Genomic DNA, 27,098 nt, shown 5'->3' with positions numbered 1-27,098 from the left:
TGTGCGCAGGGTGGAATATCTGATTCATTGATTGCAGAGCTTTAGAAGGGGATTGTTGCCCCCAGGACGATGCTTCCATTCTGCAGGTCACAACTTGTCATTGTCTCTCTAGAGTGGAACAGTGTTCGGTGTCGGGGCTGGTCCCATCCTCCCTGAACTCCTGATTCCTGAACAGCTCACCAAGAAGGAGACAGACCCCTCCCTCGTCCCTGGCTCTCAAGTCCTTGGTTGGGTGAAGGGACTGAGTGTGAGCACAATCCCCCCAGGAATCTCAGAGCCCGTTGAAGAGAAGGGCTGATTCTCTGGGGTCCTTCTGTTTCTCTAGGAAGGAGCCTGTGGCTCCTCTCTGAGGACCATTTTCTGCATCTCACAGGAGGGGTTCAGACTCTCACTCCCCATGCCAGCCAGGGGCCCTGAGGTTAGTGCGCAACAGAACCAGGCACAGCTCTGGCTTGAAGTCCCAGCTCCTTCCTCTGTCCTTCAAGGAGGAAGGGCCTGACACTGCATTATACTCACTGCCCTGACCCAGGACGGGCCACTAGGGATCCAACTAGGAGGACAGACTAGAAAATGGATCTAAGAGTTAAGGTAAAATTACCCCCACACCTCTCATCGGAAGATGTATTGGAGCCTGTCGGTTTCTGGGGGCTCTGCAAGCAGGTTCCCCAGAATGGCATCCATGAGGTCTGGCAAGACCCTATGCAGATCCTGCAAAGCAAGGGAGAGCCATGGGTCAGAGTTAGGGAAAGTGGGGCTACATCTGCCACAGGTTGGGAAGAGGGGTCTCTGGGAAGCACTGGTGGGACCCCCAAACACATAGCCTGGCCTCTCTCATTCACATCCCACTGCAGGCAATTAACCAGGATTCATGGTAGGATGACAGCTGGCTCTTCAATCCATGACTTTAGCATGATCTACCTGGACTTGGGTGGTGTCCTTCTGGGTGCCCAGGGTGAAGACGGCAGCTCGAAGGAGGTGGGTCTCTAGCTCTGGCTCAAGGGCAGGTGTCAGGGTGCTGGCAAGAGAGAGGAGTTGGTATAGGACTGTGCAGCGCGGGGGTGGGACTGGCACCAACACAGTTGCAAAACTGCAGGGAACTAGGCAGAGGCTGGCGAGAATGGAAACTGAGACACTAAGCCAGGGAATGACAAGGCCAAGGTTTCTCAGACAGACAGTGGCAGGACAGGAATAGCACCTCTTCTCTGGACCCTGCTGCCCCTCCTCTATCTGATCCTGGGAGTGAGCCTCTCCCCAAAGCCATTGTAATGTTACTGGAGTGAAAAGAATAGCACAGCCAGGAGAGAGGGAACCTTCCCATCACTTCTGCCTGAGGAGTCACCTCAAAGAGAGACCTCGAGAAGGAGACATGCTGAAGCAGAGCCACAGGGGTCTCCAAGGTTTCCCTAGCCCTGTGCCCCTGTCCTGCCTGGCTGATGTCAGCATCTCTCTGTGAGGTCACCACCTCCCCACCACCTTTGACCAATAGGCTGAGGTCCTGCAAAAGGCCTTTGTGATGTCACTGCCACACCCACCCCTCCCCTGAAGTGCTAATGTCCTGCCGCTGGCCAGACACTTTCAAGGTTTGAGCTACTCCCTAGTGACCAATCTGAGAATTTATCTCGTTTCTTCTCCCCAATCTTCAGCTCCAGCAATCCCCACCCTCAGCTACCCCTCCAGCACCAGCCATCCCCCATCCACTGGCCTGGGGAGACCCCTGCCCATCCCATGTCTCTGTTCTCTCTCCAGCTGCCCATCACCGTGTCTCACTCACCACAATCCTCTCCATCACAGCTGCCTTGCAGCAGTGTGGCTCCAGCGTGTCCTGCCCTCTCTGTTGTGCAGCAAGACACGCGGGGTGGATGGTGTGCTGAAACATGAGATGCTGGGCCTCATCCTGCATCCACCAGGAGTGGGTTTAGGAGAGGGAGAGCTAATTAGCCAGGGACCTCCCTGCCCCACCCACACCAGCTGCAGGACTCAGGCCTGAATGGTGGAGAGTGGGGACCCGCCCATTGTCCAAATCTCTCACAACCCCTACACAAGCAGGGTCAGGAACTGAGACAGTGCCTGGGGGGGCGGGGAAGAGACCCTGGCTGGTGTGTGACAAACACCCCTAGCTTGGGGGTCCCAGATCATGGAGGAGAAAGGTCCCCTTTACGGGTGGAGGATCACTGGGGACAAGACCCTCTGCAGGGGGTCGTGATGCTGGGAAGGGGCAGGACAACCTCGGTTCCAGCACAGCTGTAGAACATTTGTATCTTTTCTCAGCCCTGGAGCTGCTCTCGGATGTTCTTGAGAGCAGTCTCCTCTGTGGCCATGTCCACCCATTCCTCCTCCTCCTCCTCCTCTGAATCCCTGGGTGTCCCTGCACCAGGGAGAGAAGGGGACAGGGTGACGTCTGCTGCCACTCAAGGGAAGGACAGGGACATGGTGGGGCAATGTGCCTCCTTCCCACCCCTGGGACCTAGGGCAGATTGGGCCAAACACTCTCGCCACTCAATGATGCCTTCAGCCCCCCACTCCTTCAGGAGCCCATAGCAGAGAGACCCCCCCACACACTGTCCTGGACTCCCTGGGAGGTGCCTGTCCCCACAACCCGCAACTTGACCACCAAGGACGAAAGTGGCAGCATCTAGTGTCAGTGGGGTTCATGTGGCTCAGACCAGACCCCTGGGCTGGGGACCCACCCCCATTGCACTGGTCAAGTGCCTTGGCCAGGATGTTCACAGCCCCCTCCTTACCCCTCCCTGAACCCAGTCTGGCCCCTCACCTGGAGCAAAGTAGCGGCGCCCATCGGCCTCACTGTTGCCTGAGTCGCAGGCGCTGCTGCTGTCACATGGGGAGTGGGCCGAGCTGCTGGTGCTGGGATACGGATCCTCCACCTCCTGCCCTGGGGAGGTTGGAAGGTCCTCTGTGACCGGGCATAGCGGTGCCTCCTGCTGGAATCAGGTCTGGGTTCCTGGGACCAGTGCTATGCACACAACAAACCCCAGAGCCACCCTGTCCAGCTCCCCTCCTGGGCTGGGTCCTGCCTGCCCAGTCGCATCCTGGGCCAGCTCCATTTTGGCCTAGCCAGTGCCTCTTGTGCCTCGGTGCCTACACTGGGAGCGGGTTTCCTTCGCCAGAAAGCTGGGCACTTCCACCTCCTGGCCTGGCCAGCAGCTCCTAGGGAAGATGGCAGCTGCTTCCCTCAGGCTCTGGGGCCACCTGCAGAGCCTTCTTCCTGAACATCCTCAGGAGCCTGGACATCCTGGAACCGAGCAGGGAGCAGGCGTGAGTCTGGGGTCAAGGCAGCCTCTCACTAAAAGACGGTTATTCACCTTTGTAACTGTTGTTCTTCTAGATGTGTTGCTCATATCTATTCCAATAAGGTGTGCACGCACCGCATGCACATTCGTCGGAAGATTTTTACCCTAGCAACACTCGGTGGGTCGGCTGGGTTGCCCCCTGGAGTGGCGCTGTCACGGCGCTGGATATATACCCTTGCTGACCCAACAGCCCTTCAGTTCCTGCCGGCTACTCCAACAGAGGGGAAGGAGGGCGGGTTTGGGATGGATATGAGCAACACATCTCGAAGAACAACAGTTACAAAGGTGAGTAACCGTCATTTCTTCTTCGAGTGCTTGCTCATATCGATTCCAATAAGGTGATTCCCAAGCCTTACCTAGGCGGTGGGGTCGGAGTGGGATGTCGCAGCATGTAAGACTGCTGAGCCAAACGCCGCATCATCCCTGGACTGTTGCACCAATTCGTAATGTGACGCAAAGGTGTGAACCAATGACCAGGTAGTTGCATGACATATCTCCTGGATGGGTATATGGGCCAGGAAGGCAGCAGAGGAAGCTTGAGCCTGAGTAGAGTTGGCGGTGAGGTGGCTAGTCGGAACGTGAGCCAAGTCATAGCAGGCACAGATACAGGATGTCACCCAAGATGAAATTCGCTGTGAGGAGAACGGCAGGCCCTTCATTTGATCTGCCACTGCTACGAAGAACTGGGGCGTCCTTCGAAATGGCTTTGTTCTTTCGATATAAAAGGCGAGAGCCCTACGGACGTCTAAGGAGTGCAGTTGCTGTTCCCGACGCGATGAGTGGGGCTTCGGGAAGAAGACTGGAAGGAAGATATCTTGATTGACATGAAAGGCCAACACCACCTTAGGGAGGAAGGCGGGGTGTGGTCACAGCTGTACCTTGTCCTTATGAGACACTGTATGGGGGGGTCCGCTGTGAGGGCCTGAAGCCTGGACACTCGCCTCGCCAATGTAATGGCGATGAGGAAGGCTGTCTTCCAGGAAAGGTACAGCAGCGAGCAGGTGGCTAGCGGTTCGAAGGGAGCACCCATAAGCTTGGCTAGAACGAGACTCTGGATCGGGGCAGGACGTCGAATCTGCGGGTACAAACGTTCCAAGCTCTTGAGGAACCTTGAAACCATAGGGCGAGAGAAGACTGAGCGTCTGTTCTCCCCTGGGTGGAAGGCGGAGATGACCGCAAGATGCACTTTTATGGATGAAACCGCTAGGCCGTGTTGTTTCAAGGACCAGAGGTAGTTCAGGACCATAGGGACTGGTATCTGCGTGGGGACAGCGTTACGTTGAGCGCACCAGCAGGAGAAACGCTTCCACTTGGCCAGGTATGTCAACCTACTGGAAGGCTTCCTACTGCCTAAGAGTACCTATTGCACTGAGGCAGAGCAGCGTAACTCGGACTGTCTTAACCATGCAGCAACCATGCTGTGAGGTGAAGAGACTATAGGTCTGGATGGTGAAGTCTGCCATAGTCCTGAGTTATGAGATCCGGCCAAAGTGGTAGGGGAATTGGGTCGGTCACCGACAGGTCGAACAACATGGTGTACCACTGCTGCCTCAGCCACACTGGAGCGATCATGATCAGGCGGGCCCTGTCTCTGCGGAGCTTGAGCAGGACCCTGTGGACCAGTGGGAACGGTGGAAAGGTATAGAGCAGATGGTTCGTCCACGGTATCAGGAATGCATCTGAGAGGGAGCCTGGGGAGCGACCCTGGAAGGAGCAGAACACGTGACATTTCCGATTCTCGCGAGAGGCGAAGAGGTCTATGCAGGGAAACCCCCACTTCTGGAAAACAGAATGGATGAAATCCAGACGAATCAACCACTCGTGGGTTAGGAAGGATCTGCTGAGGCGATCTGCCAGGACGTTCTGAACTCCTGGGAGAAAGGACGTTACCAGGTCAATTGAGTGGGCTATTCAAAACTCCCAGAGCTGAATGGCTTCCTGACAAAGAGGGGAGGAGCGAGCTCTGCCCTGCCTCTTTATATAACACATGGCTGTTGTGTTGTCCGTAAACACTGATGCACAACAGCCTTGGAGTTGATGATAAAACACCTGGCACGCTAGGCAAACCGCCCGCAGCTCCCGCACATTGATGTGTAAGGTTAGCTCTTGAGCCGACCAAAGGCCTTGGGTACTGAGACCCTCTAGGTGGGCACCCCAACCCAGAGATGACGTGTCCGTGGTTAGGGCCATCGAAGGTTGCGGTGGGTGGAATGGCATTCCTGCACAGACCAGGGTGCGGTTCAGCCACCAGGTCAGGGATGCTAAAATGTTAGAGGGAACCGTGATTATCGTGTCCAGGCTGTCTCGTCCCGGTCAGTACACTGAGGCAAGCCAGGTTTGAAGTGGACGGAGGCGCAGTCTGGCGTGTTTGGTCACGAAGGTGCAGGTGGACATATGGCCTAGGAGACTGAGACAAGTGCAAATCGATGTTGTCGGGAAGGTTTGGAGGCCTTGAACAATTGTTGCCATCGCCTGGAAACGAGGCTGCGGCAGGCAAGCTCTGGCGAGATAGGAGTCCAGAATTGCCCCGATGAAGTCTATTCTCTGCATGGGTACCAGAGTCGACTTCTCGGTGTTGATCATCAGGCCTAGTCTCCTGAAGAGATCTTTGACGATGCAGAGCTGACTTCTCACCTGTGACTCGGAGGCCCCTCAAATGAGCCAGTCGCCGAGATACGGGTAGACGTGCACCCGACGACGGCGAAGGGAGGCGGTGACTACCGCCATGCATTTTGTGAATACTCGCAGGGCCGTAGAAAGGCCAAACGGAAGGACCGTGAATTGAAAATGTTGATGGTTGACCACGAAATGGAGGTACCGTCTGTGTGGTGGGTAAATTGCGATGTGGAAATACGCGTCCTTCATATCGAGGGCGGCATACCAGTCTCCGGGATCCAAGGACGGGATGATGGTCCCCAGGGATACCATGCGGAACTTCAACTTTATCATGAGTCCTCGCAGGTCTAGGATCGGTCTTGGACCTCCCTTTGCCTTGGGGATTAGGAAGTAGTGGGAATAAAACCCCTTGCCCCTCAGGTCTTTTGGTACCTCCTCTATAGCTCCAATGGATAGGTGCGTCTGGACCTCCCGTAAGAGGAATTGCTCGTGAGAGGGGTCCCTGAAGAGGGATGAGGAGGGGAGGTGGGAAGGAGGGGGTGAAACAAACTGAAGGTGGTATCCCAACTCCACCGTGCGCAGGACCCAACGATCTGATGTTAGCTGGGACCACGAAGGGAAGAAATGGGAGAGGCGGTTGTAAAAGAGTGGGGAAGGATCCGGGAAAACAACTGGTGCGCTGTCCTCGGGTGTCCCTTCAAAAGTTCTGTTTGGGCCCCGCAGGTGGTTTAGGGGGGCCCTGATTTTGACCGACTTGGGGTCCAGACTGCCTTCTACGATTCCCCCGGCCACGCCTTAAGGCCTTCACGCCTTCTTTCCTCCCTGCGTGGTCCAGTCGTGGCCTAGGAGGGGGGTAAGTGCGGTGAGGCTGGGGGCTGAAGGACCGGCGCTGGATCACTGGGGTGTGCATCTCCAGCGAGCGCATGATTACTCTGTTGTCCTTTATACTTTGCAGCCTAGGGTCGGTCTTTTCGGAGAATAGCCCCTGGCCTTCAAAGGGCAAGTCCTGTATAGTCTGCTGTAATTCAGGTGGAAGGCATGACACCTGGAGCCAGGAGATGCATCTCATCACCACTCCGGAAGCTAGAGTCCTGGCAGCAGAGTCCGCTGCATCCAGAGAAGCTTGGAGGGAGGTTCTTGCTACCTTTTTTCCCTCTTCCAACAGGGCCGCAAATTCTTGGCGGGACTCCTGGGGAACAAGCTCCGTGAACTTCCCCAAGGATGTCCATGTATTATAGTTATATCTACTTAGGAGGGCTTGCTGGTTTGCCACCCTAAGCTGGAGGCCCCCAGCCGAATATATTTTGCGGCCTAGCAAGTCCATGCGCCTTGCCTCTTTGGACTTGGGAGCAGGAGCTTGCTGGCCATGACGTTCCCGCTCGTTGACCGATTGTACTACTAGGGAGCAAGGAGGAGGGTGCACGTACAGATATTCATAGCCCTTGGAGGGCACCACGTACTTCCGCTCTACTCCCCTGGCAGTGGGGGGAATAGAGGCTGGGGATTGCCAGATGGTATCAGCGTTTGCCTGTATAGTGCGAATAAAGGGCAGGGCCACCTCTTTGTAGGGGTGTCTGCTGATAAGATGTCTACCAATGGGTCCTCTATTTCAGGGACCTCCTCCACCTGCAGATTCATATTCTGCGCCATCCATCTCAAAAGGTCTTGATGGGCCCTTAGGTCAATTGGGGGAGGGCCGGAGGAGGATGTCCCTGCCACCGCCTCATCTGGTGAGGAGGAAGAGGAGAGGCCAGGGACAAGAGGGTCCTGTGGGGGATCCTGTTCTTGAGGGGCGGCGTCAGGCTCAGGTGGGGCCTGGGTATCTGCTGGTGGTACCAAAGCCTCATCCGTACCCATGGGGAGGGGTGGTTTTGCCTCTGGCACCCGGTGTTCCGATGGGGCAGACCGTGGTGCAGCTAGTGGAGCACCTTGGGCTTGGTGGTACACCCAAGGTGTCCAGAAAGACCACTGATGGGCCCCTTGCTCGTGGCCTTGGCTCACCGGAAACGTATGGCTGGGCAGGTCCAAGTCACAGTCCTGTGCTTAGGAAGCACTACCAGCATGAGAGCATGGCCAAGGCGGTGCTGAGGGACCCTGAGAGGGAGCCCTGTCTCTGGCTGGTCATTCCCGGGATGGCACCGGGGAGCAGTACCGGGAGCTGTAATGGTACCGCGAGCGAGACCGGGACCTACGACCGTATTGGTGCTGGGAGGTCGACCAGGATCTCGATCCCCTTTGCCTAGAATGGCTGTGAGATGAGCGGTGCCGTGAACGGTGCCGGGAGCTGGATCAGTACCGGGTGTACCGGGCAGGCAAACGGGAGGCTGAGTGGTGCCGCGAGTGCGACCGGTACCGCGATGGAGAGCGGTGCCAGGACTGCGAGCGGCGTCAGGACCGGGATTGGTGGTGTGACCAAGATCGTCGGCGGGACCAAGATCTTGAACGATGTCTCTCGGCGGCTCCCACGGAGGGTGGCCTCAGCAAGGCATGCTTGCCAATAGAGTGGATGACCCGCACCGGCGGTGCTGGGGGTTGAGGCAGCGCGGTCTCTGTCATCACTATCAACTCCCGTGCCATGGAGAAGGTCTCCGGCGTGGATGGGAGAGCGAGCTCGACCACAGCGTGAGCCAGGGAGCTTTCGGACACCGGACTCAATGGCCCTTGTGGGACCGGAATCAATGGTGTCGCAGTCAGCGGTGCCGTGGCAGATGTCGGTGCCGGGTGATCCGTCTTAGACATGTGCTCCTTCTGCGGTGTAGATGATACCGAGGCCGCTGGAGCCTTGTGTTGCTTCCTGGGCTGCAGGGACAGGGAGTGGTGCCGAGCCAACGTCGATGCTGGGGAGGGTCGGTGCCAGGGATCCTTCATGGCACCGGAGCGGTCCGGAGCCGAAGGAGCGCTCCTTACGGATGCGGATTGTTCAGCGCTCGGTACCGATGTTGCTGGGCTAAGTGCCGCCTCCATGAGGAGCTGTTTCAGACGGAAGTCCTGCTCCTTCTTCGTCCTCGGCTTAAAGGCTTTAATGATGCGGCACTTGTCAGGAAGGTGGAATTCCCCAAGGCACTTGAGGCAGGAGTCGTGGGGATCCCCTGTTGACATCGGCTTTTGGCAGGCCAAGCACGGTTTGAATCCCGGTGACCTGGGCATGAGCCCCGGTACCAGGGGGAGGGAAGGGGCTAATCCCTGGTCCCCCCTCAACTATATACACTAACTATATATACAAACAACTAAGACTAACTATAACTGTAAAAACTCGAACTATATACACAACTATCAGTAAAGAACTACGAGTAAGCTAGGGAAGTGGAGATCAGCTAAGCCGGGCTCCACAGTTCCAATGACCATCACGGGCGGTAAGAAGGAACTGAAGGGCCATTGAGTCGGCAAGGGTATATATCCAGCACCGTGACGGCGCCACTCCAGGGGGCAACCCAGCCAACCCACCGAGTGTTACTAGGGTAAAAATCTTCCAATGAACTTGAACGCGGCACGCTCACACCTTATTGGAATCGATATGAGCAAGCACTCGAAGAAGAACGGGCCTTTTTGTTCCCTCCCCATCCCTGCCCCAGCCAGAGCAGCTCCTCCTCCCCCCACAGGGGTGCAGGGAGTACAAGCTACACACACGGGCAGGAGTTCATTGGATGATCTGCTCTCAACATTCCCCTTTGTCATCCCTGGTGCTGCAATAACTGGGGAGTCTCATCCTTTTTGAGCACTGGGGTCAGTCACAAAGACCACTGGTCACTTTAGACAAGCAGCTCCCTCCTGCCATCCCAGGCCACCCCCAAGCCGCGGGACCAGCGGACCGTCTGCAGGCATGCTGCCGAAGCCAACCTGCCTGCTGCCCTTGCGCCGACCGGCAGAGCGCCCCCTGTGGCTTGCCACTCCAGGCATGTGCTTGGCGTGCTGGTGCCTGGAACCGCCTCGGCTGGGAACCCAATTGTTGGGTCATTTCCAAACACACCAGAGATGGTTCTGGAGAAGAACCTCCCCAGTCTGAGAGTGAGGGGCTCCTGGGGACAGCTTTCAAATCGAATCTCCTTTGGGAGAGATTCTCTCCCCCTCTTTCTGCCTCTCCCCAGACAGACAGGGGACGCCACCAAGGAACCCTAATGACACTCACTTGCTCTAGGTGATGAAGTGATGGATGGCTGATGTTCAGGGTTGCCAGCTGTCCCTCACCCTCCTCCTCCCTCTCCAAGCCCAAGGCAGGCTGGAGAGGGTGGTGACATGAGGAATTACCCTGCCCAGCCAACAGGCAGGGTGATGACACTGGGCGATCGACTGGCTGTGAAAACAAAGGTCTGTCTTATTGTCAAGGGATGGGGAAACTCAGCCAGCAGCAGGGGGTGCAGAACACTGCCCTAGTGCAGGGGTGACAGCGCCTCCCAGCTCCTGACACCCCGGCACTTTGCACACCTTCCTGGAGCCTCCCAAACCCCCTGGGCTGTAGGGACTTGACCCCAACAATACTGATGAGAAACAGGCCTGGGGAGGGGAAACAACTGGCTCAGTGCTGGGATAATTAAAAGTAAGAAATACAAAATGGAGTCCGTGACATGTGACTTCAGGATTCAATCCTTGTTTACCTCAGGGGCACTGACTCAGAACTAGCCCCAACTGGTTAGAACTGGATTTTCCCACCTTTGGGCTCCAGACATTCCATCTGTTTTCCCGCCCAAATCCCTGAAGGTTCTATTACCTCAGATTTACCTCAGACTTGTTTGGCATTGCCATTTTGGAACAGTCCATTTTTTCCTGCCTTGACATCTAAAAGGATTGACTCTGTGAGAATGAGGCCGCTTTCCATCTGAGCGGCAGCCTGTGTGCAATGGGTCTCATCGTGCTTCCAACCATATCGACGAGAGTGACACCTATCCCGAAGACACCGGAGAAGACCTTCAACACCTACCTTATCCTGCTGCTCCATCTCCAGAGGGCTTCTCTTCCATGGAGATCACCATTCATCCATTGGACTCCTCAGAGTTCCTTCTTGACAGCTTTCCACTAGCCCGATAGTAGAGGTCCTGAGCATCGCCACCGCACACAACCCAGCACCTAGACGATGTTTTGTTATAGGGTATTTGGCCAAGGGAGGGATTTATCTGGGTCCGGGCTTCATGCCCCACTGGAGTCACTGTCGCTATTGTTATTGTCATTGGTTCTAGTGCAACCAGGCCCTCATGTCCGGTCCCCCTGCCTTTGTCAAGGTTTCTTTCCCCACTCTGAACTTTAGGGTACAGATGTGGGGACCTGCATGGACCCTTCTATGCTTTATTCCTAGCTTAGATCTGGTAACGCTGCCACCAGCCAGAAATCAGTGTCTGGCCCACTTTCTGTTCCCCCAAAACCTTCCCTGGGGAACACAGATCCAAACCCCTTGGATCTTAAAACAAGGAGAAATTAACCATTCCCCCCCTCCTTTCCCCCACCAACTCCTGGTGAGTTCAGACCCAATTCCCTGGATCTTAAAACAAAGAAAAATCAATCAGGTTCTTAAAAAGAAAACTTTTAATTAATGAAAAAGAAAGGTAAAAATCATCTCTGTAAAAACAGGATGGAAAATACTTTACAGGGTACTTAGATTCATATAGCCCAGAGGAAACCCCCTCTAACCTCAGGTTCAAAGTTACAGCAAACAGAGGTAAAAATCCTTCCAGCAAAAAGAAACATTTACAGGTTGAGAAAACAAACATAAGACTAACACGCCTTGCCTGTGCTACTTACAAGTTTGAACATGAGAGACTGATTTAGAAAGATTTGGAGAGCCTGGATTGACGTCTGGTCCCTTTCAGTCCCAAGAACGAACAACCCCCAAAACAAAGAACACAAACAAAGAACTCCCTCCACCAAGATTTGAAAGTATCTTGCCCCCTTATTGGTCCTCTGGTCAGGTGTCAGCCAGGTTTACTGAGCTTCTTAACCCTTTACAGGTAAAAGAGACATTAACCCTTAACTATCTGTTTATGACACCTACCTTATCCTGCTGCTCCATCTCCAGAGGGCTTCTCTTCCGTGGAGATCACCATTCATCCATTGGACTCCTCAGAGTTCCTCCTTGACAGCTTTCCACTAGCCCGATAGTGGAGGTCCTGAGCATCGCCACTGCACACAACCCAGCACCTAGACGGAGTAGGAAGACATCTATTTTGTTATAGGGTATTTAGCCAAGGGAGGGATTTATCTGGGTCCGGGCTTCATGCCCCACTGAAGTCACTGCCACTATTGTTATTGTCATTGGTTCTAGTGCAACCAGGCCCTCATGTCTGGTCCCCCTGCCTTTGAGAGGGAATGTGCTTCAGTCTGAGCTAAGTAGATGCTGCTCTTAACCATTTCAAAATAATAAAATACAAATAAAATCAAATATTTCAGCTATTCTATTATGTCATAATCTGATCTGAGTAAACGGGATAGGACACCTGATATTATGCACTGCTCCTAGTGACACTCTCCAATGGATCCCCATCCTCCACCCATGGGGCGGTATGTAAGAGCCGATTGTTATCCCTACTTGAAAGAGGGAGAAGCTAAGACTGAAAAAGGAGAATTGATTAGTCTTACGTCGTCACACAGCCAGTCAGTGGCAGAGTTGGGAGTAGGACCCAAGAGTCCTGACTTTCAAACTAACCATCACATATTGAATTTCATACATTGAATGACCCGAATAAAGTGCTCTCAAATGAGCTCCAGACCAACAACAGTTCATACTAATTATTCAGCAAGTATTTTAGGAGAACTGGAATGTTGGAGAGAATCATGAACTGCTCCCAGACAATTAATGCAGAGAAGCAGCAAAATTCGTCAAACATATGACTGATTATGACTTATTAACTTGGTCTTAAAAGAGAAAAAAAAGGACCTGAGTCTCCTCCCTGTCAATAACCCCCTGATCAGCCAATCAGGGTAGATACTGAGGGGCAGGAGAATGGCCGAGGTCACCAGTGGGGATCACTATCAGAGCACGATCTCAGCCCCACCTCTCCTGGTGGTGGGAGGGGAACAGGGGAAAGGACAAATGAAGTAAGAGAAGAAGAGAAAAAAGGGAGGGATGGAGAAAAGGTAAAACAAAAAGGACAAACCCTAATGTCCCCAGTGATTCTAAGAGACAGAATCCTAGGTGGGGAATAAAATTCTGCAACCTTAAGCTAGTGTTTTCCACCCCTAGAATTCAGCTGGCACCAGATGCATCAGACTGAACAGGTTCCAAACCTCTAGGAGGCTCTTACCTTCTAAACAGGGACATCTGTTTTCTAGTAAAATCAGTAAAAGGAAAGGAGACGCTCAAAAGAGGTTCCTCCTCACGCTCATCTACATGAATCCTAATACTCTCTCAGTCCTCAAAGAGAGACCTCGAGAAGGAGACATGCTGAAGCAAAGTCACAGGGGTCTCCGAGGTTTCCCTGGCCCCGTGCCCCTGTACTGCCTGGCTGATGTCAGCATCTCTTTGTGAGGTCACCTCTTCCCCACCACCTTTGACCAATAGGTTGAGATCCTGCAAAAGGCCTTTGTGATGTCACTCCCACAGCCACCCCTAGGGTGACCAGACATCCCGATTTTATAGGGACAGTCCCAATATTGGGGGCTTTTTCTTATATATGTTCCTATTACTCCCCACTCCCTGTTCCAATTTTTCACACTTGCTATCTGGTCAGCCTGCCCACATCTCCCCTGAAGTGTTAATGTCCTGCGCTGGCCAGACACTTTCAAGGTTTGAGCTACTCCCTGTAGATCACCCCACTCAATCAGTGTTCACTCTAGGAAGCAAGCCGGCTAGACAGTAAAACATCAGAGGCTGCTCCCAATGCTACACTCAGTTTTTCCAAAGTTCATAGACTTTATGGCCAGAAGAGACCTTTTGAGCATCTATTCTAACCCCCCGCATATCACAGGCTTCCTGTATAGCACAATAGCTACTTGTAATATGAATTGGTCTCTTTTCACCCTCCAGCCATTGGGTCTTGTTATGCCTTTCGCTGATAGATTAAAGCCCCCTTTGATACCCAATATTTAATCTCCATTAAGGCACTTCAACACTTCAGTGAAGTCACCTTTCAATCTTCTTTTGATAAGCTAAACAGGTTGAGATCTTTCAATAGCTCACTAGAGGGCATTTTTCTCCAGCCCTTAGAACATTTGGTGGCTCTACTGCCCCAGCTCCTATTTCTCAACATCTTTTTTAAATGAGGACACCCAAACCGGATGCCATATTCCAGTATCAGTCTCACTGATGCTGTGTTACCTCCTTCTCCTACTCACGGCTCTGCTCGTACGTCTAATGATGGCTTTAGCCCTGTTCATCGCAGCATCACACTGAGAGCTCATGTTGAGTGGCTTCTCCACTATGGCCCCTAAATCCTTTTCAGAGTCACTGCTTTCCTGGATACACTTCCCCATTCTCTAGGTGTGGCCGGCATGCCTTGTTGCTAGGTATAAGACCTTGCATTTGGCTCTGGTCAAACTTGTTTTCTTTGAATGGGTCCAACATGCCGAATGAGCCAGATCGCTCTGTATCACTGCCCTCTCCTCATCAGTAATTACCACTCTGCCAGTATTTTGTCACCCACCAATCTTAGCAGTAGGGATTGTATGTTTTCTCCCAATCATCGATAAAAATTATTTTAAAAAATTAGTGCTTGAGAGTTTCTTCTGCCTCTTAGTACCCAGGACCTGCAGTGCTCCCCACAGCACAGTGAGAAAAGGCCGTCCAGCCCTGCTGGTATATAGGGGAGAAGCACAGAACCAAGACACCTGTAAGAGCTGTGCTGTCCATAAGCTCTGAACAACATGTGGCAGTCAGCAGCTTACAAATGCACTACAGACCTGTAGTGTAGATAGGTCCCAACTCTGTCAGTTTCCCACCCTGTAAAATGGGGAGAACAAAACCTTCATTAGCTCTATTTGATAGTTGGGGAAACCGAGGCACCCAGCAGTGAAGAGACTCGCTCATGGTCCCAAAGCCAGGAATAGAAAACAGCAGGTCTTCTGATAGCCCGTCTGGGACCTAGTCCCGATTATCTTGACCTCGCTGCTCAAACTTTAATCACAGCCTCCATATCTTTTCCTCCATGTCCCTTAACCCCACATCACTGCAGAAGAAAGATTTTCTGTTAGCCAACTGGCTCTAATGCCTGTGGATGTCGTTCCGAAAGACGTGCTCTGGCTCAGTCCCATGTTATGGTTGCCTGAAGATATTCTAGGGCCTGAGTCATACAGGATAAATGCAAATAATGGTCCTCATCTATCAATCTCCACATTTTCTGCTGCTAGGAAGAATAATTTAAATCCAGGCCAAGGATTTCCTTTGAGAGCACAGTTAGTTTCAGCCTGTCGTTATGCAGCTCCCTAGGGTGAAGGCGTGACAAGCAACAGCATGTGACTGGGACCCAGGTGCAGTTGTCCTTTAAAGGTCAGGCAAAAGATAAAAGCAAACAACGTTGTTTAACTACTTATTCCTATCACTACTTATTCCTTATACACACACACACACACACACACACATATATATATATTCTGTATAGGTGTTATAGTTACTAGCCTAGAAGTTGCTCATGCCAAGTTACTGGCCAGGTATCTTGGTCATGAGGATGGAGCCAAGTCTGTGTCAGATGCACCTGATGCTCCTGGAGGTTGGCAGCAGAACCAGAGACTCAAATTCCTCCGTTTTTAGAGTCCATTTTTATAGGAATTAATTCCTGTGTTAGTCTATGGGAACCGTTTCATCCTGCTGTTGTTGGCTCAATCAGCAGATGGCACATTCCTGGTGGCTCCACACTGTCTAAAATGGCACATTCCTTCCAGGTGTTTGGGGTGGATCCCAGTTTACCCTCCGGGGCTTGTCTGGTGGTCCACTTGACACATTCTTCGGCTGATGGATACTTTCTAAGCTGGCACCTCCCTAACCATTCACGTACATCAAACATTCATCAACATACATTCCATATATTAACCATATTTTAATTTACTGTCTCCACCACTTTTGGGGTGGGTGTTAATTCCTATGAGACTCCCAGCCCAGTAATCACAGAGGGCAGGGGTCTGTTTGTTTACATTGTATCAATTACAGCCTAAGGCCAGCATAGTGTTTACTTCAAGAACAAAGTCAATTAACTTGTTTGTAAGTTTTACATAGTAATAGAGTATCTTTCACAGGACAGATACAATCAGTGTTTTCTGCAGACAGGAGCTTACAAGTTTTAACAAAAGAATTTAAAAGATTTTTGTACTTGGTGAAGCTGGGGGGTCACTGTCACTTGGGGGAAATCACTGTTAGTACCTTCTTTAATATCCCTACAATGTCCTTCTTCCCTAGGGTAGATTTGATAGTGGAGAAGATTGATGCCATAATGGGGAAGTGAGTTATCCCCAAGGTCACCCAGTGAGTTTATTTCACGAATGCATACTTGGAAGGATCCAAGAGAAACATGGATCTTCTAGTCTCTTCTTTCTAGGAGTCCCCAGGGATAAGGTAACACCCCACCTACCCCTCCCCATTCTGATCACCACCAGGATGTGCTGGAGTTTGTCTGTGCTGGGCGTTGCTGTCAGCAAGATCTAGAGCCTGTTATCCATGTTGTCTGGGAAGGCCTTGCTCAGAGCCTGCCAGTGGAGGGAGACCAAGGGTCAGGGTTATGGAATCTGGGGCTACACCTGCAAGGGTGACAGCTGGCTCTACAGTCCTTGCCCAGAGCAGCTGTCTGCAGAGGGTCTGGTGCACAGCAGGGTATGGAACAGCCAAGCTGCTAGGGATGGGAGCTGGGCTTCTGGGCAGAGTACAGGAATCAAAGCACAGCCTGAGGAAAGAAAGGACTGCCCACGGAGGGACAACGTAATGTCCCATGGAGGGAAGAGGCTCTCTCTGCCATTTCTTAATCTCATGGGCTGTTCTCATGCTCTTCCAACCCCACCTCTCAGTAGCTCCAGCTGTGCGAGGGAGCAGGGACCAGAGGCCATTCTGCTGCTGGGACAGAGGTGGAGGTTGATCTTCTACCTGCATGTGGGTGTTGTCCTTTCTCATGCCCACAGTGAATACACCATGCAAGGGAAGCTCTCAGGACATGTGATTCCAGCTCCAGAGCCAGGGGCTGTTTCAGCTTGCTGGAAGGAGACTGTGTATGAGACCTTGCAGTTGGGGGATGAGACAGGCACTAACATAGGCATGAAAGTTTGGGGAAATGGGGAAGGGGCCGGTGTTGGGCAAGGAAGCCAGGGATTTGGGAAGCAAGATCTGAGGATCAAACACTGTCTAATTGTTGGTTAGGATTATCCCCACTTCAGAGAGGGGGAAAGTGAGGCACCACGTGGAAGCAAGATCTGGCCGATTGGGCTGAGGGTCTGAATAATCGCTGGAGCAAAAATATAAAAGCCATTAAGTGTCAGAAGAAAATTCATCAGGGAATTGGAGAGTTTAAGTCTGGCCAGAAAATGTGTAGTATATGACATAAACCACTATGCGCACCTGTAATTTTGCTCACTGGCTCTGCCACAAACTCCACCCTCTAGCCATAGTGAACCAGGACTAGGAACACCATTCCACTGTCATAGTTACATGTACCTGTGCACCTGCAGACATAACAGCTGGCACATGCACTGGTGCTGACACTGTGACATGAGCTGGATGAACCACCCTGCTGGCCCCCATATCCTGCATTCTCTCTCCGAACAATCGGTCCTGCTCCCTGCTCTTCCTCTCTTCCTCCAGAAACCCCTGGAGCAGTCTCTCTTCATGGACAAGGTCCCTTTCCTCCTTGGCTCCTTTGAAAGCAATGTGTTCCTTGTTCCTCCTTGCCCCTATCTCCAAAAGCTCCTGCATGGTCCTCCTCCTTCTGGCCCACTGCTGGCCACTTATAGCACCCGCAGTCCCAGGCAGCAGGCTTGACCCAGCAGGTGTGGAAGTGTCTTCCAGTGGAATGAAACACAGGGTATGTTCATTGTATTGCCATGGTGGGAGGGAGAAAGAATCCCCCACTTTGCTTTCTGTCTGTCCACAAGGCCATGATTTCCAACTCTGTGGAATGCTTCCATATCACTCATAAAGTCTCATGTACACTCCATCTCACTTCTGCCCTTGGAGGATTCACACACGCACATCCTATGCAGGTGTGTGAGTAACACTGATTTGACTTTAAATCAATACCAAAGAAATTAAGAGGCTGGATCTGGCTGATGCGGGGTAGGCTGAAGTCGTGTTTTGGGGACATTTACCAATAGTGACTCTGACTTTATTTCATGTTCCATGAAAAACTTCCAAACATCACCTTCCAGGAACAGAAGGAAACCAGGACCCAAAGTAACATACTTTTGGTTAGTATGCAGCGTTCTGCAGGCAGGAGAGTGGATTCTCACCAACGCTCCTCCTGAATCCAGCAACAGAAAAGCCTGGACAACACAGGGAAAATGAATGCCTGCTGCATCTAAAGTTGCCTTCCAAGGAGTTAAAGAGAAGCCAGGATAAAAAAGAGGATTCAAAATTCACATTGTCACTGCTGGATGAGATAATAATTCGCTACCCAAAATATGCATCTGCAGCATTAGATCGGCGTAACCAAGATAACAAAAAGCTCTCCTTGGACAAATACACCCCCAGGTCTGCTAGGCCTGCTAGCTAATAAGAGGATGGAAAGCTATTTCTTCAAGGTTTTTTCCCCCCTGTCTGGACTTGTGATGGGGAATAAAAACCCCCACACTGGGGAACAAGGGGTTAAGGAGCTGCTCTGGCCTCAGCCAGCCCAGCTCCATCACACCTGCAGGGGGTGCGCAGACTGGACGAGGACTTGTGGGCAGACCAGGCAAGAAGAAGGACCTCTGCATTGCAGGCCCTGAAGGAAAGCAGGATCATTCCCTCAGCAACTGCCTGAAGGTCCTTCTCCCTGAGGGAAGGGAGGACCTGTTCCTGTTGCACCAGGGTGTGGTGTTCTGCCCATCTAGTGGCACTGAGACCACTTAGAGAGAGAGTTAAATGAGTCTGCTCTATAACCTTAACTAATAGCCAGATGGTGTTTAGCATATGCTGTAGAGGCTTATGCACTATGCTCTAGAAGTCCCAGGTTTGATCCTGCTCACTGACAACTGGGGTGTGTCAGTGTTACCAGTGGGGGGTAGGGACATTATTGACATGAATCATTACTGTATCGATCTTTGTTCCAACCAAGGTCCTATAGTTGCACCAAATCTTGTACAAAAGAGGTCAAGTGAGGTGTCTATGAAAAGGTTGCAATTTGCTGGTTATGATTATGCTGCCCATATGTGTGCATCATTTTTGCATTTGAAGTTATGACTATTGGTTATGTATTAGAATCAAACACACTGAGATACAAAGTAGCATTAGTGAAGCACTTGATCAGCTTCTTTATGTTACCAAAATATCGGGTCTGCCTAGCTAAGAGCCAATAACAGCCTAACAGGGATAAGGAAAAATGCTTTATTCTGCAGAAGAAAGGAGGGCTCTGTAATAGATACAGAAGACTCTACTGCACACAAGTTTCACAAGCTTTTTATACACTCTCAGACAAAGACCATGCCGTGTTAACACTTCATTGGTGGTTACCGAACCCCATAAAACCGTTATCTGGTCAAGTTAAACGCTTGAAGCAGGATTTTTTTTCTGCCTTTGGCAGCAAAAGGAAGATTAATTCTAAAGTTCAAGGTACTGTGTACGTGAGGCCTTTTGGAGGCTTCTGCCTCCACCTACTGGCCATTTGCAAAACTATTAATAAGGGGGGGGGCTACCAAATAGCTTTCACATTTAGAAAGGAATTTTCAGCTTACGTGCCCAATCAAGAAACACTTAACTGACAATGGACCTTGGGAGACTCTAATCCACATATGAGAAACCTTCCTGGGAACGTTCATGGTAGCATGTGAGCATTGGCTGCTCTACCTGTAAAGAACTGAGTCCTGCATGGACACGTGACTCCAAACTCCACCTCACCTGCTGTGATTTTCCACAGTAAGAACAAAGGGGTCCTTCCACATGGCAGACGATATAAAAGGCCCTGGAAACCCCTCCATTTTGTCTTCAATCCTGCTTCTTACCTCCGCATGAACTTTGCTACAAACTGAAGCTCTGCACAATGGACTGAATGACCCATCCAAATCTGTGGAAGTACTCCAGAGACTTGATTTGTGCCTTTAGTTTATTCCATCACTGCTACAAGCCTGAACCAAGAACTTTGCCATTGCTGTATGTAATTGATTCTTTTAACAATGTTAACTCTCATCTATATTTCTTTCTTTTTACGAATAAACCTTTAGATTTTAGATTCAAAAGGATTGGCAACAACGTGATTTGTAGGTGAGATCTGACTTGTCTATTGACCTGGGTCTGGGGCTTGGTCCTTTGGGATTGGGAGAATCTTTTTCTTTTACTGGGGTATTAGAATCATAGAATATCAGGGTTGGAAGGAACCTCAGGAGGTCATCTAGTCCAACCCTCTGCTCAAAGCAGGACCAATCCCCAACTAAATCATCCCAGCCAGGGCTCAAAAACCTCTAAGGAAGGAGATTCCACCACCTCCCTAGGTAACCCATTCCAGTAATTCACCACCCTCCTAGTGAAAAAGTTTTTCCTAATATCCAACCTAAACCTCCCCACTGCAACTTGAGACCATTACTCTTTGTTCTGTCATCTGCTCCCACTGACAACAGTCTAGCTCCATCCTCTTTGGAACCCTCTTTCAGGTAGTTGAAAGCAGCTATCAAATCCCGCCTCATTCTTCTCTTCTGCTACTAAACAATCCTAGTTCCCTCAGCCTTTCCTCATTAGTCATGTGCTCCAGCCCCCTAATCATTTTTGTTGCCCTCTGCTGGACTCTCTCCAATTTTTCCACATCCTTCTTGTAGTGTGGGGCCCAAAACTGGACACAGTACTCCAGATGAGGCCTCACCAATGTCGAATAGAGGAGAATGATCACATCCCTCAATCTGCTGGCAATGCCCCTACTTATACAGCCCAAAATGCCGTTAGCCTTCTTGACAACAAGGGCACTCTGTCGACTCATATCCAGCTTCTCGTCCACTGTAACCCTTACGTCCTTTTCTGTATTGGGATTGATTTTCATAACCATTCATCCCCGTAAGGAGAGGTGCTGATGGTGATACAAGGGAACTGGGGTATCTGAGGGAATTGCTTGTATGACTTCTGGTTAGCCAGTGGGGTAAAACCAAAGTCCTTTCTGTTTGGCTGGTTTGGCGTGCCTTAATAGTAAAGGACACCCAGCCTTGGGCTGTGACTGCCCTGCTCCAAGCAATTTGTCCTGAATTGATACTCTCAGTAGTGTCTCACCAGAGGCCGCATCGTTACAGGGGTCATCCAGGATTTCCACTGAGAAGTCTCTGAAGCTCAGGACGTGCTTCCTCAGCTAGGGGAACAATGTAACTAACCCACACACCTTCTGGGTGTGGTGGTGTGTCCCCTCTAGTGGCACCGAGACCACTTCGAGAGAAAGATAAAATGAGTCTGCTCTATAGTCTTAGCTAACAGACAGTTGGCTTTTAGCTCATGCTGTAGAGGCTCATGCACTAAGCTACAGAGGTCCCCAGTTCAATCCCGACAACCAGGGTCTGTCAGCATTACAGAGGCAGCTGCTACCCCAAGAGGGAGAGCTGCCATGCCACGCCCAGCTGTGAAGAGGTGCCAGGCAGTGAACTGACAACCTTCAGAGCCTCCTGTGATAAACTGTGAACTTTGGACAATAACTGGCTGGTAGGAAGTGTCACACCCTTGTGTTGCCCTCAGAGTGGCCTGGGTGAGAGCCCAGTAGGAGGCCCTGGGCTCCTCCACCGCATGTCGAAGGGCCGAAACCCTGATCACTAGGCAACTTCCCCACAAACGAAGGCCATCACAAGGCATCCATCTTTGAAAGTTTGCAGAGGATGGAGGGACAGAAAGGGAGAGAGGATGAGGTGGCTGTTGCAGGGGTGGCGGGAGACATTGAGAGAGGGTGGGAGGGGAGCCCTATGGGAATCTCCTGTTTACTGTCATCAACCCAATGATCAGACCATTGCTTAAAATGTTCCCTGACATGTTGTAATTGATTGGATCTAGATTTTTAAAACGGTTACCACATTTACAGACAGAGAAATGTCAGCGAGTTGAGCGGAAGGCCATTGCAAGCTCAGCTAATCATGCAATGTGGCTTATGCCCCATCTAACAAGCTCCTTAAACAACAGCTCCCAATTTTCATTCACATTGTTCCATTTAATTGGTTTGCTCCAAAACACTTTCACTAATCATTTTGGTCAGCCCTGGAAATTTAGCCCTTTCAGTGCATCAAATATAAATACTGCTGGTTGGGACTGCCCTCTATTGGTCATAAGAACAACCATACTGATCGGACCAATGGTCCATCCAGCCCAGAATCCTATCCTCCCACAGTGGTCAATACCAGGTGCCCCAGAGGGAATGAACAGAACAGGTAATCATCAAGTGATCCATCCCTTGTCGCCCATTTCCAGCTTCTGGCAAACAGAAGCTAGGGACACTTCAACAGCATGGTTTTATATCCCTGCCCATCCTGGCTAATAGCCAATGATGGACCTATCCTCCATGAACTTATCTAGTTCTTTGCTGAACTCTGTTATAGTCTTGGCCTTCACAACGTACTCTGGCAAAGAGTTTCCCCAGGTTGACTGTGTTGTCTTACAAAATACTTCCTTTTTTTGTTTCAAACCTGCTGCCTATTCATTTCATGTTGTGACCCCTAGTTCTTGCATTACAAGAAGGAGTAAATAACACTTCCTTATTTACTTTCTCCATACCTATCATCATTTTACAGACCTCTATCATATCCCCCCTTAGTCACCTCTTTTCCAAGCTGAAGACTCCACCCAGTCTTATTAATCTCACCTCATACAGAAGCTGTTCCATATCCCTCATCATTTTGGTTGCCCTTTTCTGTACCTTTTCCAATTCCAGTATCTCTTTTTGAGACCAGCTCCAGTATTCAAGATGTGGACATACCATAGATTTATAGAGAGGCAATATTACAGTTCTGTCTTCTTATCTATCCGGTAAGGTGATTTTGGTACATGGTCATATTCTGTTATGAATGTTGCTGCAATTCAAAATGGAGTTTAGAAATTCAAGATGGCGCATATGATAGGAAGGGTTTGAACTCCATTAGGGTACCCTTTCTTCATGGCATTTTCCCGCCAAAACTCTGTTTTCCTCACGGAACCTGAGGGACAGAGAACTTGCTGGAACCGGTTGGGAGCGGGGCCTGTCAGAGTGTGCCTCAGGAATGCGCGCCTCAGAGAGCGTATACGGGACTGTTAGTGGTGACGCAGGGGCCGTTCACCATCAAGGCAGCCACGTCCAGGTTCTTTGTGCGGCATTATGTAACCCAGTCAGCCATATTGCTAAACCACTGCAGAGAATTTTATAGGTTATCAAGGGCCCCAGCAGAGCAGCGTACCAACAGGACACTAATTTTACACTTGTTACATCAAGTCACGGGTATTTTAAGTGTGGGCACCGGTGACCCTAAAAACAGTGTTTTACCCTGTTATGTTGTATTTGTTGCCTGTTTAATATAATTGTTGTGTTAAATATATTTTTATGTGTTGTGTTATTTTTTGGAAGTTTTTAACTATTTGGCAAGTAAGTGGGGATTTCTCTGTAGTTAGAATTTTCCGCCCAAGCTGCCCTGGTGACCCTGCCAGGAAGGAGCGAGGGGGGTGGAGGCACCGCCAAATAATTTTATAACAAAAAAGAAAAACAGATTCACCCTGCTGAGTGGGTGGCGGGATCCGAAAAAACCCAGACCTGTTCATCAGAACCTGTAAGCAAATTGCCATTAAAGAAGGTAATCAGGTGGAGAGGGGCTCTACAAGTAAAGGCACCGGTGGGTTCCACACAGTCAGTGTGATCCGCAGATGGGGCCCTTGATGACCTATAAAATTCTCTGCAGTGGTTTAGCAGTGTGGCTGACTGGGTTCAGTACAGCCCAAAGGACCCACAAGTGGGAGGAGGTGGTAAATCCCTCCACAGGTGTAATAAACAGTAGGTTATAAAATCCTCAAATCTGCACTCCCTGGCTTGAGGACACAGTTCAGGGAGTAGAGGGTCCCCAAAACAAATTCCCTGACTAACTAACTAAAGACAGTGCACTTACAAACTCCATAAATGATCTTTAGGGTTAAGGATGACGCTGGACTCCTCAGTCACTGCAGAGTGGCTGCTGTCTGCTGACAGGGATCCTCCTCAGGCAGGAATCAGGCTGCGTTGGTCCCAGGATTTCTCCTCACCACAAAGGGGTGCAGGGCTCAAGGTGTAGGTTATATAACTACACTAACATCCAAACTGTCGCCTCCTCGCCCAGCCTCCAGTCACAGACTCTGCAGGCAGCAGCCCTGGACTAGCAGCACCGACCATGTGGGGACTGGTCTCACCAGGGGAGCTGGAGGTGAACCCAGCCTGGCTGGGAAAATTTCTCAGCAAATGTAACAATTGGGAATCATCCGTGGGGAAGAAAAACCCAGCTGAGGGATCTGCGATCAGATCCATAGAGGCCAGTTCTCAGGGGGAACCCTGCTTGCAGGCCTGGGACTCACCAGCCCCCCTCACAGCCAGTCCTGTCCTTGCCCTGGATGGCTCTAGCCTCTCCTCAAAATGGCTTCTCCCCTCTCCTCAACTCCCTGGGAGGGGCATCTCACTCCCTATTGGTTGCTGGGCAGACTCTGAGTTTGCCTTGGCTCCTCCTCCCTGAGCTGCCAGCAGACAGAGCTCCAGGAATCTATGTAATCTCTTTGGGAGTTACAATTAGATCAAGACTTCGGCTGCTAACATCTGTCAAGGACTCTGGTGGATTACTGGAGTCAGGTAAGTATCAAAGGATCAATGAAGACTGTGCTATCTGCTCAGATCTGTTGATCTCCTGAGATGGACCATCCGTTGCCCGTGTCCTCCATCTGCAGCTAGAAGAGAGACAGTAATTATTTTCCGGGCATTTATTAGTTTAGCCAAGGGACCGTTTAAGGGCCTGGGCATTATAACCCTTGCTGGAATTTATTCATGGGTATTTGTAGTGTTCCCCATAGTGAATCTTCCCCCAGTTGTATCTATCCCTTAATAAATCATCTTTCTATTAAAGGTTATATACTCTCTCTTCTTTATTTCAATGCAACTCGGGCAGGAGGCACACAGATTTCTAATTCTCCCAGCTGATAGATGCTGGTAGGAGTCGAACCTCTTGTATCTTATTATTCCACACAGAGATTTTGGGGTAACAATCCCTTTCCCTTTCCTAATGATTTCCCAACATTTTGTTTGCTTTTTTGACTGCCGATGCACATTCAGTGGATGTTTTCAGAGAACTATCCACAATGACTCCAAGATCTCTTTCTTAAGTTGTAAGAGCTTATTTAGACCCCATCATTTTAGATGTAGAGTTGGGATCATGTTTCTCAATGTGCATTACTTTGCATTTATCAACATTGAATTTCATCTGCCATTTTCTTGCCCAGTCACCCAGTTTGGGGAGATCCCTTTGCCACACTTTGCAGTCTCTTTTGGACCTAACTAACTTGAGTTGGTTTACTTGTGGCACCTTAGAGACTAACAGATTTATTTGGGCATAAGCTTTCGTGGCCTAAAACCCACTTCATGAGATGTGGATTTTAGCCCACGAAAGCTTATGCTCAAATACATTTGTTAGTCTCTAAGGTGCCACAAGGACTCCACATTCTTTTTGCTGATACAGCTTAACATGGCTACCACTCTGAAACTCGAGCTGGTTTGTATCATTTGCAAATGTTGCCACCTCACTGTTTATCCCTTTTCCAGATCACTTAGGAGTATGTTGAACAGTACTGGTCCCAGTACAGACCCTTGGGGGACACCACTATTTACCTCTCTCCATTCTGAAAACTGATCATTTAGTCAGACCCTTTCTTTCTTGCCTTTTAACCAGTTACCTATCCCAGAAAGGACCTTCCATCTTATCCCATTATACTTCTGAGCTTTTGGTGAGGGAACTTATCAAAGGCTTTCTGAAAATCTAAGTACACTATATCCACTGGATCACCTTCATCCACATGCTTGTTGACTCCCTCAAAGAATTCTAGTAGATTTGTGAGGCATGATTTCCCTTTACAAAAACCATGTTCACTCTTCCCCAACAAATTGTGTTTATCTATGAGTCTAATAATTCTGCTCTTTACTATCATTTCACCCAATTTGCCTGATACTGAAGTTAGCCTTAGTGGCCTGTAATTGCCAGGAGCATCTCTGGAACCTTTTGAAAACATTAGTGTCATATTAGCTATACGCCAGTCATCTGGTACGGAAGCTGATTTAAAGGATAGGTTACATACCACAGTTAGTTAATAGTACTGCAATTTCACATTTGAGTTTCTTCAGAAACTCATGCATCCGACGAAGTGGGTATTCACCCACGAAAGCTCATGCTCCAAAACTTTTGTTAGTCTACAAGGTGCCACAGGTCTCTTTGCTGCTTTTACAGATCCAGACTAACACGGCTACCCCTCTGATACTTGACATCTGGTTCTGGTGACTTATTGCTGTTTAATTTATCAATTTGTTCCAAAACCTCTTTACTGGTCTTTACTGAATACAGTCAAGTCATGATCAGTGGCCCCAGAGCAGCCACGAACATCCAGTCCAGTGATCAGTTCATCTTTATCCACCACAAGGAGGCCCACAATAGAGTCACCCCTAGTTGAGTACAAAACTTTGCATTAGAAAAGTATCTATAATTTTTCAAAATCTCCAAGGATGATTTACTCCTGGCTAAGGGAGACCTCCTGTCTGTCTCCTGGTAGGAAGTTCCCCGTGCTAGCCTAATTTCTTCCCACAAGTCACAGACAAGTGCAAAAGGAGAAACGTTTCCTGCTCTCTGGTTTGGATTCAGTGAACTGTGCCAGCCCCCCACCGGTTCATCTGCAGGGCTGTGTTAGTTAGCAGGTTGATCCTTATCCATTCGAGGTCCTGGGGTTCTCAATAACCAAGAATGTAAAACTGGTAATGGTTTATCTAATGCGGGGGTTCTCAAACTTCATTGCACTCCAACTCCCTTCTGACAACAAAAATTACTAAACGACCCCAGGAGGGGAAACTGAAGCCTGAGCCCTCCTGAGCCCCACCCCTCCAGGTGTGGGGGAAAGCCAAAGCCCGAGTCCCACCACCCTGTGTGGGGAGGCCAAAATTGAAGCCC

The 27,098-nt window shown here is 50.3% G+C and overlaps 1 protein-coding gene across 1 annotated transcript in view; it reads right to left on the bottom strand.

Moving 5' to 3' along the window:
• Nucleotides 1–2,917, bottom strand: part of LOC120398700 (maestro heat-like repeat-containing protein family member 7) — a 107,649-nt gene extending 104,732 nt beyond the window's left edge. The window contains exon 1 of the mRNA XM_039526259.1: nt 2,771–2,917. The gene's annotated coding sequence lies outside the window, so the exon portion shown is untranslated. The remainder of the gene's footprint in view (nt 1–2,770) is intronic.
• Nucleotides 2,918–27,098: the final 24,181 nt, after the last annotated feature.

The sequence above is a fragment of the Mauremys reevesii genome, linkage group 2, assembly GCF_016161935.1.
Source record: "Mauremys reevesii isolate NIE-2019 linkage group 2, ASM1616193v1, whole genome shotgun sequence".
Taxonomy (NCBI): Eukaryota; Metazoa; Chordata; order Testudines; family Geoemydidae; genus Mauremys; species Mauremys reevesii.
The sequence above is the reverse complement of the archived record's forward strand: the minus strand, read 5'-3'. Positions and strand labels throughout refer to the sequence as shown.